Below are 12,695 nucleotides of genomic sequence, written 5' to 3'. Positions count from 1 at the left end.
AAAAAAAAACATTTATTGCAGAATTCATTGAAATTATTTCGGGCTGGACAATTAAATGTTAAAATTTTGTTTTTATTACTTTTTAGAAAAGTACTCCATCATCAGACCACATTGTAAATTTAAAAAAAATTTACAAAAATTTCTTAAAACTAGAGCAAAATATTTTTTAATAAAAAAAAATTTTTAATTTTTATTTACATCAACAATTGTTATATAGATCAAAAGTACCGTTTCTGGACACACTTCAAGTTCTTGTTTTGGACACTTAAAGAATTTTTATGTGATATTATATAAAAAATGGGGCAGATGTTTTCTATTATTTTCATTGAAAAATACTTTTATTACAATAAAAATATTTTTTATATTTTTAAAAAATCAAAATAAAGAATTAAGTCTTAAAAACTGATGCTTCTACCTTGTCAATAAACTTATAACGTATAACATTGCATTTAAAAATTACTTGTTATTTGTTATTTTGTAATTTGGGGAAGAAAATTTTTTATTTAGAAATTATATGTTTTATTTTGATGTTTGAATGTTATAAAAAAAAACGGTAATTATACATAATAAGTGGAATTAAAGTATATTTTAATACGATTGCTTTCAAAAAATGTTTGAAGTGCCCAAAATCGGTAATTTTATCTCAAGTGTCTTATTAGAAAACCAAAAAAAATTATTTCGAGGATTATACATACACAAATTAAAATAAAAATATAATATTGTTGAATATAGATTTTTGACTTGATAATTATGTTTAAGTTACACTGAAAAAAAAACTAGGGTTACGATACCATTTGAAGTGTTGCTAATGATAGATAGTTGTCATAACAAAATGTATCGCTAAATTAGCAGTATTAGATTACTGCATTAACTATCTTCAATTTTGAATAAAATTATTGTTAATTTAACCATGCTATTTGGTTATATTCTCCATACTTGGTATTACTGGTTAATATAACAATCTGTATTGTGAAAATATCAATACTTATTGTCGTAGTAACCATCCATATAGATAGTTGATTTAACGAAACATTATTTAGCAACTTTAGATGGTTACTATATAACCGAATGGTATTGCTTCTACAGCAATATTTTTTTTTTTCAGTGTAACTATAGTTACTATATATGTATACTTCGAAATAAAAATAGTTATTAATAAAAATAAATTGATGGTTATTTTTCACAGCTCCAAATACATCATTTAATATTAATTCAATCAACTCGAATTGAATAAAATTTATTTGTGTCATGTCAATTAATTCTTTCGAGAAAAATATATATTCTTAAATTAGTTTTTTTCACCAATAAATATTTCGGATTAAATATTAATTTATTTTTTATTGAAAACCACGTATTTGTAAAAAATTCTACAAGGATATTTTCGTTTCCAATAAATTAATTGACTAATTATAATTATTAAGTAGTTAATAAATTGGCTACTTAATTGATACAAAAAGTTATAAATAAATTAATATTTATTTAATATCCATTCGTATCTTTTGTCTAAACCAGACGTTGCTATAATTGCTAAACATAATTTCTAGAGTTGAATCTGGTGTATTTGTAAATGTCCGCAGAGTACGATACTGTGTACCAGAAACCGGCGTCGGTGCGTCTGACGGATCCGACGATCCGGGTAGTAGACGGAAAATTAATATCGTGTACTACTGCACACTGGCATAGTACTGTGTACACAAATTTCACGACTCGAGATTAATGGAGTGCGGTTATAACATAACTACCAGAAATATATGGTGTCACACTACCTACCACTCATATTCTGATATTACTGACTGTTATTATTATTTTAATATATAAATATACATATCTATGTACACATATGTCATATATATCAAATGAGAGTTCAGCATAACTATATAGCCGTCAAATTAAAACTTACTTTTTCATCATAACTCTTTAGTTTACTTTATTTTTTTTTAATTACAAAGTTTGCTTTTATAAAATACTCCATCATTAATTTTTATTTGAATTAATAAATAAAATAAATTCATTAAATTTTCAGTCAGTAAATAAAATATTTAATGGATTGCTCCACTTAATTTTTTTTATTCTATTGAGTCTATAAATTTTTTTCTCAATAAAATAAATATAATATAGTGCAACAAATAATAAAGATTAATGAAAATAAATAAAATTGTGTAATAAAATATAGGGGTTAAATAAATGTATGGTAAAATATAACAATATGTAATAAAAAAAAAATTATTATATTTATATTTATATTATATATTAAAATAGATACGGGTTATAGAATAAATTTAAAATTCGTGACATTGTACTCCACTTTGAACTTGCCAGGTGGTCGTTAGAAATATAAAATCCCACAACATGACTACTCGAACAATAATGACTCACGATGGTAATGATATTCAATGCGTCATATAATGAATTAGTTTTTTCAAAATTATATTGTTAAAATTTATGAACTTAAATTCAAATCATATTTATTAAATATGAGATAAAAGCGTAAAAAGTACCATTAGTGGTCACTGCTCCATTTTCGGACGTTTAATACTTTATTTTAATTAATGAAAAAGTATAAAAAACTTGCACTGTAATAATGTGATACAAGAATTTTCAAACACAGTAAAAAACTAATTGTGTCATTGCGTATTTTAGGAATTATTTTGAAGTTGCCAAAAACGGTACCTCTATCCTATGTATAAATTTAATAAATAAAAACATACCTAGGAATAAATCCAGATATACAGATAATCATTTTTAATTATTTTTTAATTCACTTTATAAATAAAAGTCTTAAAATAGCTATAGTTCGTAAATTTAACACTTGAAATAATTGCCACGTTTCACAACATTGTCACAAGTCAATTGATGTTAAGTAATAATTGTTATTTTTTTATTTATAAAATAAAAATATTTATTGTTGATGAAATAAGAGGAAATCACGAACCGTCTGAAGGCTACGAAAGTTGTTGCTCGACTGAATTTTTGAGTCTTAGGCTTTAGGGTCACAAGGTGGTGTAAGGGAATGGCTTAGCAGCTGCTACCGTAAAAGAATCCTTCGTCAATTTAGTGTTATGTGTATACATGTGGGGCATCTGAGTCCTGCTATTCACGACTCACGTTTTTTTCCTGTGTGAGTGTGGTGAGGTTGTTATGAAAAAGGAAAAATACGGAAAGAGAAGAGAAGAGAAAAGAAGTGGAGGATAAAAAAATATTGAGTAAGAGGAAGGTTCGAGAAGTAAAGTGGGAGGATTCAATGAAGGATGTGATGACGAAGGTGCAATATACAAAGCTTTTGTATAGCACGAGCTATTTAATATATGCCAGCAGGTATCCAAGGCCTTTTGCCAGTATGGAAAATAAAATGGCTAATTTGAATCAATTAGTTTATTTTAATAAATTAATAATAAAGGCCAATGCACACCTCAAATATACAAAAAAAAAATTAATTAAGTAATTGACGCATAACAAACAAGCAAAATAATTTGTAAAAAATAACACTTTGAATGATAATTTTGTCATTTTCATTTGTAGTGATTGGAGTAAAATAAAATTTGGTAAAAAAAAAAAAGTTGTTTACAAAATTTTATTGGCGGGCTCTTTTTACCCCACATTTAAAATTTATTTTTACGGCTGTATTATATTAATACCGAATACTTATTTGATCATTAAAAAGAATTTGAACTTGTATAGAAAACTCATCGAATTTATTTCGAGCCCATTTTACCTCACCCTCTCCCTTATTATTGTGTACTGTATCAATAACTTATATGAGTTGTAAAAAATTGCTGTTTCACATGCAAAAGTATTTTGAATAAAAATAAATTTTTAAGCGCTTCTTTTATTTTTCAAACAGTAATTGCAAATCGATGTATTATTAAAAGCTTTTGTTTCATTGAACAACAAATTCAATTAAAAAAAAAATTTAACTGTCAAACTTTTTGTTGATTTGTTAATTATAATTAAACTACACGGACTTGAACAATAATTTTAAATAGAGTTACACTCTAGAATAATCATAAGCTAATACAAAAGAAATAAAGTTGATTAATTAATTATTTTGTACGTAATCATGTTCCCGCCTAAGTGGCACCAAAAAAAAAAATTGTTGACTTTTTGTTAAATTCAAGTCGACAATTCGCTGTCACTAACCAATTGTTAACTTGAATTTAACAAAAGTCAGCAATTTTTTTCTGTGCCACTTGGGCGTATGTACAAATATACAAATAAATCAACCATCAATACCAAAACTAGATCTTTTAATTGATTAAAATAAATTTAATTAAAATAGTATTAATTTTGCTATTGTAATTCAAACTACGAAGACTTTTTAAATTGATTTGACATGATGCAATATTGTAATCTATTTTGATTAATTTAATGTTGTAAGCTCAATAGAGGATTTGATGGTATGTTTTATAGATGTATATTAAGAGGAAGGAAGTCTCGAACTCGCGGTAGATAGTGACGATAGTATTTATAGCTTTCATGGGAGAGTAGACTCTGTAGTCAACATTGAAGTGAAGTACTTTAATTGCGTCCGCCCGGATCCGCTACTTCTCTATCACTCTGTCTCACTCTTACGCATATATTTACGCGTATACTTGTTTACATTTATTATTTTCTTCGATAGTAATTTTACTCTGGTAATTATACTTGGATCAACAAAATGATTGAGACGTCAGAAATATCTTTAATATTAAGAGTAATTTTTGTTTTCATAAATTTTTAATTACATACTTAAATTCATATAATAATAATAATAACTATGAATAACACATATATTTATTTTTATAATTCTTGTTATTATTGACCGACATATTTTTTATTTCCAAATTATTATTTTGACCTTTTCCATAAATTATTTAATTTATTTGACTTGATAAAAAATTATCAATACTTTTTTTTCAGTTAATTTTTGCATAAAAAAAAAAAACATTTTTTCAAGTTACTAAAAAATTTACATACTCAATAAAGAAAATTACGATAAAAAATTTTTTATTAAATTTATTTTAAATAGAGGAATAAAAATATATAATAGGAATATAATATATACTCATAAAAATTCCTCAAACATCAAGTTGAGATTTGAAAGATTTGAAAGGTCCCATAGGTTTCACCTGCTTGATCCCTTCGTCTTTCGACAAACAATTTTTTTTTTCTCGTATTGGTATTTTTTTTTCATTTCACTCTTTTGAATGCTTACGGGGAGCAGATGATAGAAATAATGTAGTATAAAGAAGACCAGGATGAGGACAAGGACTACCTTGGTGGAAAATAAAAGAGAGCAATGATTCCTCGTTCTTATCCCCCTGGTTTTACCTCACTTCATTTTTTTTCCCCAGCGGATCTACACGGGGCTCAAGAAGGCGAGGCCCAAGAAGAAACATCTGCTCCACGGACGACGTCTGTTACTGCTGCTGTATGTTCCTATTCGATATGAGACTCGTGCCACGCTTCACGTATGCACGCACGCAACCATACAATATCTTGTATATATACTATATAGTATTTGTACGCACTCCGAGTCTTCCCCGAGGTGCACCTGGCGCTTCCGAGGCTCGTAGCTTCACGATTAATGTCCTTTGATCATCCAATGCCCACTATACTACACTACTACCTCACTCTTGTGTTTTACAACATACTAATAAGTGTTAAACTAAATTGGTCTATTTTAATTTATATTTTCTTTTATCATCACATCTTGGAAAATTTTTTAAATAATTATTTTTAAACATCAAAAGTTTTTAACAGATGTTTTAAAATTATTATTATTCAAATTTATTATCTACAATTTGTTTCTTAAAAATTATAATTGATAAAACTTACTTTAATTTTTAATTGCACACCTTAAATTTTTATTACAACTTCCGTTAGTCTGTTTAGTTTATATGTAAGTAAATATAATAAAATTTTAATTAAATAAATAATTATATCAAGACCTCAACTGTCAATAAAAGTACTGTATTAATATATAATTATATACTATTTTATAAAGTGTAATTAAACGTTTTGGTATAATATGCAACTGAGGTGTGCATAATTGTTTGTTCGAACTATTGCACACCTAAAGCACAAATTTTTAATTACGATTGCCGTTAATTTGTTTGTATGTATGTAAAAACATTAAAATGTATACTAAACATTGAATTATTTAATAAATATATCGAATTATCGATTGTAAATAAAAGTAATTTAAATTATAACTCAGTAGTTGATAAGTCAGAAATTATTGATAATTTATTATTTAAGCGATGTTATGAATTTATTTAGGAAAAAATACTGTAATAAAATAATTATGAAGTTTAATTAATAATTTTATTACAGTATATACGACTGAGGTGTGTATTTTTGTTTGTTCAGACTATTGCACACCTCAAGCGCAAAGTTGTAATCTGCCCACTCAAAAATTTTTAAAATGTCTATAAAACAAAAAATATAATTAAAATTTATATTTTATATTAAAACATACTAGTAATAGAAAGTGTAAAAGTTAAGTTGTAATAAATTTAAAGTTGAAGTAGTTTACTCAACCGGAAAACTTGTTCGCGTTGACATTTTCCCTTTATCTAAAACATTATTTTTTAATTTAAAATATTTTTTTCAACATCTTGTTCGTGAATATTTGAAAGGAAACCTTTCTCAAGTAGATAAGAACTTGCAAAAGGATTTAAAATACTTTAATATTATGAAGATAGCGAATAATATAGTACGTAGACGTGTGGAGATAAAACGAGGATGTGTTGAACAGATTATTGTATCTCTAAAACCTTGAATATAAAAAAAAAAAAAAAAAAAATTACTGTGCTATTATTTTTCTTTTTTATTCATTTTTATATATTATTTTATACTGTATATATATATTTTTCTGCAGTATAGTGGTAAGATCATGGCCAAGAACTGAACAAAGTACCTACGTATAAAGATCTCGAAGAAAAATATATTGCTACGAAAAGGGCACGTGCGTTTAAGAAACGAACACCTGCTTTCTGAAACGTTCACCATGAACAGAAATGAAAGGAGTATTTATGTTTTACTTTATCTTTTTTACTATATACATATTCAACTTTAGGCTTTAAATAATGCCTTATTATTATCTTCTTCTACTGCGACAATAAAAAATAATAATAAAAGTTACTTAAATAATTATTTTATTTAAAAAATATCTTGTATCATTAAAATAAAGACTTGAAAAACATTAAAAGATATAAATGCGGAAACGGAACGAATTTTCCAAGCGAATAGTTGCATCGACTTTTATTTCTTCTTCTCTGCCATTTGTACTCAAAGAAGCTTTCAATCTTTTTTTTTTTTTATTTTTTTCTTTGAAATTTTACTCGGGTGTACAAGAGACAAGACAGTCTCAACAGTGATGAAGACTGAAGTATCACGAGAGCAGTACAGAGTGAAGAGATTTTTATCCAGATGCTGTGAAGATGGAGAGAGACAGAGAGAGAATATGAGAAGTAGTATAAAATAAAGGGTACAGTATCTTATAGTAAAAGTGGTGTAAGCTTCAGTCGAATGGATGAAGATGGAAGAGAGAAAGAAGGTAAAACCCAAAGTCGAGAATAAGAAGAACAAGATAAAGTTGAAGAAGAGGAGCTTAAAGTAGCTACTCGTGGTCTTCAGACAATGTCGCTACTGTTCAAGAGGATTGCTCGCCACTTGGACACGCGCCATCGAAACCTTGTCAACTATCTTCACTATATCTTTTTACAAAAGTCATTTTATTTTTTTTTTTTTACCTGCACCTGTACCTTTACTTTACTATTTATATCCATTAATTTGTCTCTATTTAACCCTATCAATTAAATTTATTATCTTAATTAAGTATATTTATCTAAGCGTGTCTGTCTTATATTTAACTCACCTCGCGGGCTTCGTAATGTCCTGTGTCACGTCAAGACATTTAATACGATAAAGTTAACACGCGCCGAAAAATATTTCCGCTCATTGGCTCGGTTATTTTTTTTTTTTTTGCATTAACCCAAGACTTCCTATCTCCGATATCTACGAAAAGTAGTTTTATAGCTTCTTCTACTTTTTTTTTTCTTATTCTTATATTATATTTTTTATTTTTTTCCATTTACACACTTTTATACACATCGTTATCGCGAATAGTATTCTGTAGTGTGCAGTGTGTATATAATAAATGTTCTATATATTTCTTCCCTTGGGAAAGATACCTGTCAAACTCGAGATGTGAAAATACCCGGAAGCAGACACATTTTATTATTATTTGTGGATTGCCGAGGGTAAACGTACGTTTATGTTGATGCTTGATGGGCAAATATTTTCTCAATTATTTTTTTTAACAAAATAAAGTTATGAATTTTTTTTAGCAACGTTTATTTATTTTTTGTTGTCAAGATAAAAAAAAAATAAGTTGTTGCTCTATTTTTTTTTACTTATTTAAAAAATAAATAATAATATCTTTGTGGTTTTTTATTATTTATTTTACCGAGTGATACAAAATGACTATCATTTTTATGTTCAGTGAAATCACAAGAAATTGATTAATAAATTGTCCGTCAATTGACGTCGAAAATAATTTGGTTAACTTTTCGGTAAATTTTTTATAAAATAATTTTCTGAGCCAAATAAAGCTGGCGCAGGAATCGACATCAAATTTAAAATATGACCATTGGTCAATTTTTCGATGGTCAATCGTCTGACAATTTTTCTGCCTTACATCACTAGTTTTAACATAAAATTTTTTTATGATTAAATTATTTAAAAGTTTTGCTTAATCAATAGCTAATTTATACATTTTTATAAAAATTTTAATTGCGTTGAGGTAAACACTTTCTGTTAAGACAAAATAGCGATTAATGAAATAACTTTTAAATTATTTAGCAATAGTAATTAAATGGCAATAACAACACTTATGATTTTAAACGTTTATAGCCTACAGTAACAATTTGAAATTGATTTAAAATAAATTAAGTTAATATATTGCGTACTGCAGATTTTATTGTGTTTATATACACGCGAACTTACGAACAGATTAATAGATAACACGGAAATTAAAAACTCCATTTGTTTTTTTTTAGATGAACATCAAAGTAAATTGAGGTACAATTGCATCAGATTTGTTCATTAGACTGTTGTAATTACAATCATATATTTTTTATATTATTTCATTGTTTTATCAACTGAGAAATGATATGGATAGATGTGTTATTATACAGTAACGGTAAAATTAATTTATAAATGAATAAAATTTTTAAGATTGTTAATTTGCACAATGTTAATTAAATGGAACAAGGTTTTATTATTTAAAATACAAATTCAAGTATAATATGGTAATATATGGGGGTTGATAAAGAGTATTAAGAAAATTTATTTATGTATATTTTAACGATGAATATATACATATATATGTAACACAGGAGTGTGTTACTGGATAGGAGTAACTATAAACATTTAATATTATCATCATTCGCGTGAAATGCTCCAGTTCTCTAGTTTTACAGCGAATTGAATGGCCACAGTCCAGTTGCGACACGCAAACTAAACTAAAATGTGTGATGCATAGTTAGTAGCATATATATATATATATATATATATATATATATATATATATATATATATATAACAACTTTTTCCCGTTAGTGTAGCGCGAGTCATGCTGATTGTTGGTAACAACAATTCGCCTTGGATTTACAAACTCTCTAGCGAATAAATAAAAAAAAAAATAAAATAAAATGTACAGTGTGATGAGGGTAACAACAATGCTTCTGGTAACGGTCCGTTGCCATTTAATTGACCGAAATACGTTAATATATACGTTAAGGAACAAATAATAAATAAATATAAAACCATACTATTAAACTATCATATGAAATTACTTTTGAAAATAAAGTTCATTTAAATCCTTGTGATTAACAGACTGAAAGATGTATCTTTAATTTAATTAAATTGTTTTTTTCTTGTTACAAATTCATGGTTCAAGGCTTTAATTGATAGGGTCGAATTATTTTATATTTCTTTTTTTTTTTTTTTTTCTTAATCGGATAATGCGATTTCACAGTCGCGCGTGACAGATACCATTTAATTAATTTATTTTGTCGGTCCATGATATATATACATACGTGCGTAAATGTATGTGTGTATGTAAATATATGAGTATATAATGTGTTTACTAGTAGATTGCAGCTCAGAGCAATTAAATAAAATTGAGAGGACTTAACTAAAAAAAGAGGTATGATACTAATGTCGTGTAACGGAGGAAGTTGTAAACACGAAAATCTTTTAAGTGAAACTAATATCCTACTTTCTTAAATACTGTTAATTATTTGTTGTTATTATCATTATTACTATTATTATTTTTTTTTCATTAGTGTTATAATGGTATAGAATTTTTTCTCTAGTTAATTTATAGAAAATTTTCTAAATCTCAGTTGGAAGGAATTTTATTTTAAATATAGAAATTCAATCTTTGAATTTATTTTTTGTATGTATTACTAATGAAGGAATTATTATTGTTAGTTGCTATACTAGTTCATAATCGTAATTAAATTTACAAATTTCGTTGGTAATATAACTTACTAATCAATTGTGAAAATAGTCATGTCAGTAAGGGGTGGAAAAAAACGTAACAAGAATGCTAAGAAAAAAAGGACTCGAGTAAACTAAAATACGCTGAATCTTTTTTTTCTCTAATTGGAGAATGTGAAAAAACTTTTCAGTTAACAAAAAAAAATTTTTTTTTGTGAGCGAAATGGGCTAATCCCAAAAAAAATAATTAATTTTTTTTTAAACTTCAACAAAAAATATATGGTATTTATATAATTCAAGTGAAAAAATGGATTCACTATACAATTCATACATAAAATAGTAGAGAAAATTTTCAAAAAAAAAGATTTTCAATTAATTCAAATTATTGATAATTATTAAAAAAAATATTTCAAAATTAATTTAAAGAAAATTTACTTTCAAGTTCTAAATTAAAAAAAAATGATTATATTTATCAATTTTATAAAAAAATCAATTTTTTACCAAATTTTTGGAGTACTCGTTTTGCCTGTATGTTACGTTTCCCTGCCTTTACTACAAGCAATATTCAACATTTTTTTTAATTATACTGATAAAATTGTTTTGACGTTCTACTATCTTTAAAAATTACTCAACATTAATTTACTTAAAATTTATTTCGCAACATATGAATAATTAACTTTTGAAATAATTTATCTTCCATTATTATTAAGAAATAAATATAAATATATTTTTTTAACCCCAACAATTGATAATGTAAAATATAATTTTTCAAAATTAAATTGTAAAAATTACCGTTTATTGTATTATCAAAAATTATCGATTTTATCGCACACGTAATTGCCGAAGTTTAATTTCCTTGTTTTAGGAAATAAAGTTATCACGAGATTTATGTTCATTACTCTATATAGCAAACCCAGACGACTAATTTTATTAGCAAGTTGATTTAATTGAAACTTTGTAGCCAAGAAATTATGTTATTGTTGACAAGGGAAATTTACTCAAGTGTCAGCTAAATTTTTTTATTTATAAATAAATAATGCAATGATATATTTATACGGGCATGGAAGTGTCATATTTATTATTATTACTATTATTGTTATTATTGAAAGTTAACTAATTTGAATAATAATTTATGCTTCATAAACAAGTTGTTTTAATTTAAAACGCAATTATCACCTAAAACTTATACAGTATGTATTAATAATGAAAATTAATTAATGTACGATCTGATAAATTAATTATACACCTCAGTGTTTCGTAGGATAGTTTTATTTTATTATCCAAGTTCACTATCAAAGTTGAGATTTTTTTTTCCATCGATTAACGGCCAAAGTTTACAACGTTTAATTAAAATTTGCATTATTGTATTATTGAAGCGTAAACTTTTTTTGCTGCTTCGATAAATTTTATTTTTCATACGTTATTTTATGTATTGTTATTATTTTATTATAAAAAAAAAAAAAAATAATAATAATAATAATAATAATAATAAGAATAATGATGATGTAACTACAGTGGAATGAATATAAAGAATTTTTTTTTGTTATTATGTCAAAACCGGAAATGGTCAATTCACAAGACAATAAATATTGAAGCATCATCGGTTCAGCCGCTGAGAGAAGAGAAAGAGAGAATTTAACATCCGGTGAAATCGAACGGAAATGGACTAGTATATATATATAGTAAGTTTTGATATCGTACAAAATGTATACCCGGACAAGGATAATTCTATTTTCCACAAATTACGAGTAATATATAATAAAAAAAAAAATACATGCATGAGTCGGTAATCGTAATACAATATGTATGGATATACGAATATAATGACATTGGGGTCATCTTTATTTTACCTGTAAAATAAAGACCTTGGCAAACGTACAAATTTTATTTATATTTATAGCGGAAGGTATTTTGAATTATATGAAATTTATTTATTCCGAAAATTCTTTCCTGATATCATTTTATTAAATAGAAAATTTTTCTTTTTTTTTTTTCAGTACATTAAATTATTTTTTTTTAATTTCTGAAGTGCTAAATTAATAAATTAATTCTTTGGTTTTAAAAACTTATAACTCATATTTTAAGAATTGAATTGTCTGCTAATCTTTAAAATTATGCAATATATGAAAAAAATTTTAACGATTAAATTTATGAAGAACAAAAAAATTACGTTGTTTAAATCAGAATTTATTTCATACTTTGAACTT

The 12,695-nt window shown here is 25.7% G+C and overlaps 1 protein-coding gene across 6 annotated transcripts in view; it reads right to left on the bottom strand.

The window, feature by feature from the left end:
* The window catches only part of LOC103568957 (IQ motif and SEC7 domain-containing protein 1), a 97,698-nt gene that overhangs the window by 9,297 nt on the left and 75,706 nt on the right, over window positions 1–12,695 (bottom strand). The window lies entirely within an intron of this gene.

The sequence above is a fragment of the Microplitis demolitor genome, chromosome 7, assembly GCF_026212275.2.
Source record: "Microplitis demolitor isolate Queensland-Clemson2020A chromosome 7, iyMicDemo2.1a, whole genome shotgun sequence".
Lineage (NCBI taxonomy): Eukaryota > Metazoa > Arthropoda > Insecta > Hymenoptera > Braconidae > Microplitis > Microplitis demolitor.
This window is presented reverse-complemented; position numbering and strand designations above follow the sequence as displayed.